The sequence below is a fragment of the Chenopodium album genome, chromosome 12, assembly GCF_948465745.1.
Source record: "Chenopodium album chromosome 12, dcCheAlbu1.1, whole genome shotgun sequence".
Classification (NCBI taxonomy): domain Eukaryota; kingdom Viridiplantae; phylum Streptophyta; class Magnoliopsida; order Caryophyllales; family Amaranthaceae; genus Chenopodium; species Chenopodium album.
Window position 1 is genome coordinate 6,509,654 of NC_137845.1, and position 6,426 is coordinate 6,516,079.

Genomic DNA, 6,426 nt, shown 5'->3' on the forward strand with positions numbered 1-6,426 from the left:
TTAACGAGAGTAGTTCTATCTCTGAATTAGGATTTTGCAGTAATTTATTTGAACACCCATTTACGGGTTTGGATGGTTGTATACTTAGCTTGTATGACCTTGGTAGTTTATTCAATTGATATATTAATTACTAATTAATTTATTTGTATAATTAATTAATTTTATTAAGGTCGTTAGTTTAGATTATGGGAAAAGGTTGCAGATGTGAGTTGAAATGCAATTTGGAGCAAAGGTGAAGTATGATAAGTAATGATAAAATCTCGGAAACGTGATTTGAGTGATCTAAATGAGCCTGCTGGTTGTTTTTTTAATTTTTTTTTTTTGAGGAAATGTTTTTATTTTTTTTATTTTATACAAAGTATATATTAAAGGAAAGGTAAAGTTTGTGCAATCTAATTGTTTATGTTGTAAAAGCATAAGAAGAGGTGAATGTGCATGACTGCATGCTATTTGGAGACACCCATATCCAATTAGACTTTGGGAGAGCTTAAGATTGGTAGTTGATGGTTGAATGCAATATAGGAAATGTGCTTGACTGGCTTGAGTGGTGTTTGAAGATGATCAACAAGACTGAGATGGAACTCTTGCTTGGGTGATATGGTATACTAGAAATAATGTATGTGGGTCCCCTCCTCTTCACCTTGCTGAAGTTGTAGATGCTACAGTGTTTTGGGAAGCGAAGGAAGCAAAAGAGGGTGCTTCAGGTGTGGTGAAACATAGTACTAGACATCATCAGGACTTACAATGGCTTTCTCCAGAGTTAGGTATTTTGATGAGCCTTCTACGACACACAACAATTATGTCTCACAGATAAAATACTATAGCTTTATGCATTTAATTAAGAGGTTGTTTGAAGATGTATTTTGCTTTAATTCTTGTGTCATTGTCTCGATTTTATCCCAGGAAAAGCTGTTTGTTTATGATTATAAGGAAGAGTTAAGTTGTACTCCTACATCATTAGTAGTTAAATGGTTTATTTATTATAGGGTAATGTTATATGTAGCCCTAAGGGCTATATATAAGCATCAAATACACTCTTGAAAATTGTATAAAATTAGGAATTTATGACAAAAACACGTGTAAATCAGTGTAATTAGTGTTTATATTTTTATGATTTCTTAACTTCTACGATTTTCAAGTGTAAATTTAATTCTTATATGTTACCCTAAGGGCTATGTATAATATTTTCCTTTATTATATATGTTATTTCTTCCATTATATGGTCCAAAGACTATCTCATTGCTAGTAAATATAATAATTTACATAGCCTTTTGCCCGGATGTGTTCAATGAGGGTTTTGTAACTTTGGAATGTATTTATAGCTTTTAAAAGTTTTAATTGTATATAACCTTGTGCTCTTCCCTTTAGAATTATACGTGATTATTTAATTAGTCAACTGACTGAACAACTCACAATATTACTTGGAAATATATGAGGAATTCTATACCATGCAGGCATGGTAAACCACAGTAACTAGGCTTAGCTATGATTAATCTTTTTAATCATTAAGGCCTGTTCTCATTGACTGAACTGAACTGAACTGAATATTTAATAAGAGAAGGAAATTAGGAGCTGAACTGAACTAAACTTATTAGAGCTGAAATGAACTGAAAATAATCGTATGAGAACAAGCCCTAAGCAAGTGTTACATTAAAGCGCTTTTGAGCCTACAACCATTTCTAAAAGGGGTGATTCTGAGAATTAATTATCACATTCACACTTTCCATTGACTTCATGGAGACAAACCTCTCCATATGACCATAACACTCTTATTGTAGTCATAGAACAATATAATAGCTTTGATTGCATTTTTATATAGTAACACATTGGTGAGTTATAATATAATCATATTTAAAAAATAATCGTAACACAAACATGCTTCTACAATAAAATATATAAATGATCTCTATAGATCGATCTAATATAAGTATAATGCAATAGCGACTAAACATTCGTAAACTATGAGATTCAAATACATAACTCTCTTATGATGGCTAGCTTTACCGCGCGCATTGCGCGGGTAGGCTCCTGGTTATTAATATAGTTTGATTTGATTTGGTTTGAAATAAGTAAAAAGGTGAACTAAATTCCTCTTTGTTTGGAATGGAAGAGCATCTTTAGCTTCCACTTGTAGAATGAATACATAGGATAGTATTTTTCCCCGAAATTGACAATTATTTATTTATTTATTTTTATTTTATTTTATTTTATTTTATTGGCTTGTGAAGAGATTGTTCTGTATAGTGGCATAAGAAATTATAAAATTCCATCCATGCTGTGTAACTTGACTTATGGATAAGCATAAGTTTTTATTTGAAAGATATATGAGCTTAAGTTTTTGTTTATCATTAAAGTTTTGTTTTGTTCAACTCATAAATAAATAATTCTAGATAAGCTATTATGTACTAAATTAAATTTAATTAATATAAAATGATTTTACAAATACTTATATGTGGCTGGAAGCATCATGTGGTCTTTGATCAAGAGGCTAGTTTATTAGTGTTATGGGGGTTACTTGATCAGTGTTACATTTCCAGTTAGTGTTATAAGGTTTACTCGATCAGTGTTATAAGGGTTATTTTGTTATTTTACAAACACATGGTGTGATTAACCTTACACAAAACACGTTATAATTATTTTAGCTAGGTTTTTTTGATTTTGTCAAGAGAGTAGTTACAAGGCAAATGATGTAAGTGGAATTTGATCTCAAATATTTAGTACCACCCCTTAATAATTTACCCAACTAAGTTAATTGTCCATTCACAATGATTTTAGCTAGTTAAAATAATATTCAGTACGAAGTAATTGAAATTATAAAAATCAATTTAAAAGATTTTAATCTGGAAATAGAAGTACCTCTAGACAGTGTCAGGTTGTTTTTTAAGGAACCTACCTTGGTAGATACTCCATATAGCTTTTTAAATAAAAACAGAAATATTAGGATATTCTTAAACTGAACTTGTCTCCATCTAATGATCTAATGAATAAATTAATCAAGTCAATGTTGTGTTAAAAAACTAAAAATGTAGTATTCCCTCCAAAAATATTCTCTCTTCTTTCCTAAGGTTCCTTATTTCCAGCAATCCAGCATAGACTCATCCATAATTATACATGTTTTTGCCGGGAAAACTTTAGAGCATTTATGAAATGTTTGCATATTTATAGTTCATTTTATATATAAAAAATTAATAGAAAAGATAATATAGAGAATTCACTAATTTATCAGAAAAAAAAAAAATCGCTAGTTTAGATTATATATTGCATACAAAATACTACAACACACAAACTACTGGCAAACCGGCTAATCTCAAAAACTCACGTAGTAACTATAGTCTATGAAAGAGATAAGTTACCGTATTTTAGAGGTGATCAAGGTTAGTCCGGCCCGATTTTGGGTAGAATTTTTTGGCGAAAATTTAATTTTTTTGGGCGGGTTTGAGAATGCGTTTTTATGCATATTTAGTTGATTTTTAGGTCCGATCCGAAAAAGGCCTGAAAAGCCCGCATGGCCCGACTGTTTTGGGAGGATTTGGGCACAAAAATTCCGACCCGAAGATTGGCCCGACACAGCCCGGCCTGAGAATTGGGCTCAATTTTTTTAGCTTTGGCCCAACCCGACCCGCCCAATGATAACCTCTACTGTATTTCCACATTGTTTAGTTACATGTCATGAACACATTCATACACTCTTAGCTAATTAGCTATCATTATAATCATTTCGATCTTATATGTCCTATATTCCTTATAACAAAACATTTAAAAAGACTTTTTTTTAAACAATCAAACATTATAGTCCATATTATGAATTAGATTGATTAGATTGACAACTCACGTTTGATATTTTTATACAATGAATATTGACCGATGATGATAATCTCTATTTTTTCTTTGTAGTGACATTATTAATTTCAAAATTAAAATGTATAATTACTTCCAATTTCACACTTAAAATTTGAAAGTTGACTATTCGTCATATATATCTATGAGTAAATGACTAACGAGTACATTTGCACTACTCATCATGACGGAGTACTCTATAACACGACATCGTGCGTTTACAAATTATTTATTCACAACTTGTCTTTATTCAATCTTATACCACGGCACATCTCGCAGTCCTAATTGACTAATAAGTACATCTTGTATTATCCTCCATTATATAGCTGTCTATCTCATCAAAATTTCTATAAATTAACTTAACAAAAATATTAGAAAGCACCAAAATTAAAACAATATGAAAGTCCTATACACTAATGTTCTACTCTCTACATTCCTCTTCTTATTTTTTGCATCTAATGTAAGTTCTGCCTCAAATTCAACCATTGACAACTTCCTTCAATGCCTCCCTTCTCAATCGAATTCAATTTCAAAAGCCGTCTACACCCCTACAAATTCCTCATTCTTAGATGTTCTTCATAGCTACATACGAGATAGTAGATTCAACACGTCTACTACTCCGAAACCTCTAGCCATAGTCACGGCCTTGGACGTGTCCCATGTCCAAGCAACCGTGATATGTGCTAAAACAAGTGGGATTGAAATAAGAATTAGAAGTGGAGGCCATGATTTCGAAGGTCTCTCATACGTTGCAAATGTTGCATTTGTTATCCTTGACATGTTCAATCTTCGATCCATCGATGTTGACATACCAAGTGAGACTGCTTCGGTCCAAGCCGGGGCAACTATGGGTGAGCTTTATTATAAGATAGCCCAAAAGAGTAACGTACATGCTTTCCCTGCAGGCGTGTGCTTTACTCTTGGCGCCGGAGGTCACATTAGTGGGGGTGGCTATGGTAACATGCTAAGGCAATTTGGCTTGTCCATCGATAACATTATAGATGCACAAGTCGTCGATGCCAATGGTAAAATTCTTGACCGTACAAGTATGGGTGAAGATCTTTTTTGGGCCATTAGGGGTGGTGGAGGTGCTAGTTTTTGTGTCATCTTATCATGGAAAATCAAACTAGTACGCGTACCAGAGATTGTAACGGTCTTCAATGTTCAAAAGACCTTACAACAAGGTGCTACCGATATAGTCTTGCAATGGCAACAAGTATCTTCTACAATAGATAAAAAGCTCTTCATTCGAGCTCAACCACAAGTAATTCAACAAGGAAGCACAAAGACGGTCCAAGTTACGTTCATTGGACAATACCTAGGACGTGCCAATGAGCTTATTCCATTGATAAAAAAGAGCTTTCCGCGTTTAGGCTTACAAGCACGGGATTGCTTAGAGATGCCATGGATTAGAACAACATTATTTTGGAACGGTAACCCATCCGGTACTCCTCTTGAGGTGTTACTAGACAGGTCACCTTCGCCGTCTCATTCCTTGGCAAAACACAAGTCCGATTATGTGAAAACGCCTATTCCAAGGACAGGGTTAGAGGCAATATGGAAAAAAATGATCGAAGTGCAATCGAATAACATCTTACTTATGCAATGGAATCCTTATGGTGGGAGGATGAGCGAGATAGCTGGGAATGCAACGGCCTTCCCTCATCGAGCAGGGAACCTTTATAAGATGCAATACCTCGCGCTTTGGTCAGATGATAGTGTTGAGGCTATTAATAAGAATATCCAATCTCTTAGAGATCTTCACGCTACATTCACCCCTTATGTGTCTAAGAACCCAAGGGAAACGTTCTTAAATTATAGGGACATCGATATTGGTACCAACAAGGATGGGAGCTTAGATTTCGCTGTGGACTTCTTTAAGGACAATGTGAAGAGATTGTTGCAAGTTAAGGCGAACGTTGATCCGAGCAATTTCTTCAGGTATGAACAAAGTATACCAGTATCAAGTTGATGCAGAGGAAAGCTAAGGGTGCTGCTAGGAATTTGCATGGATTTAATTTGGAAAATTGTTTTATAACTTATATTGTTTGATTTATAAAATTATGTAGCTGTATCTTATTAATGTGTTATTTTGTGCAAAACTTGTACCAATAAATAAAGGACAGTGTGCATAATGTCTATTACACAATGCAACAAGGAACCTATGCAGATCATATGTATGTATCGATGGATTTGCAAAATATATTGTAACAGCCATCTCCCCTGAATCATGAAAAAAAAAAAAATTAATTCTAGGAAGTATGAAACTTATAATGATCAGCATTAATTTGATTTCTTTAAATATGTCCAAGGAATTTAAGATGATCTAACTTAACAAACGGTGATCCAACACTAAATTTGAAGTAAAATTTTATAAATACTCTATTATATGGTTTGAGTTTCCATAATTCACAAATTTGCGACTCCATGTCAATTGAACAAAAGCGTCACAAAATTTTACTATTATTCACGACTCCATGTGAATAGAACAAAAGCGTCATAAACTTTTATTATTATTCACGACTCCATATCAATTTCTCAGCTCCGATCCATGTTGATAATTCATAGAATCACTGCTTTCCAACACAC

The 6,426-nt window shown here is 33.5% G+C and overlaps 1 pseudogene; it reads left to right on the forward strand.

Annotated features, from left to right (window-relative positions):
* Positions 1-4,234: 4,234 nt before the first annotated feature.
* Positions 4,235-5,809, forward strand: LOC145570740 (berberine bridge enzyme-like 3 pseudogene; annotated as a pseudogene).
* Positions 5,810-6,426: the final 617 nt, after the last annotated feature.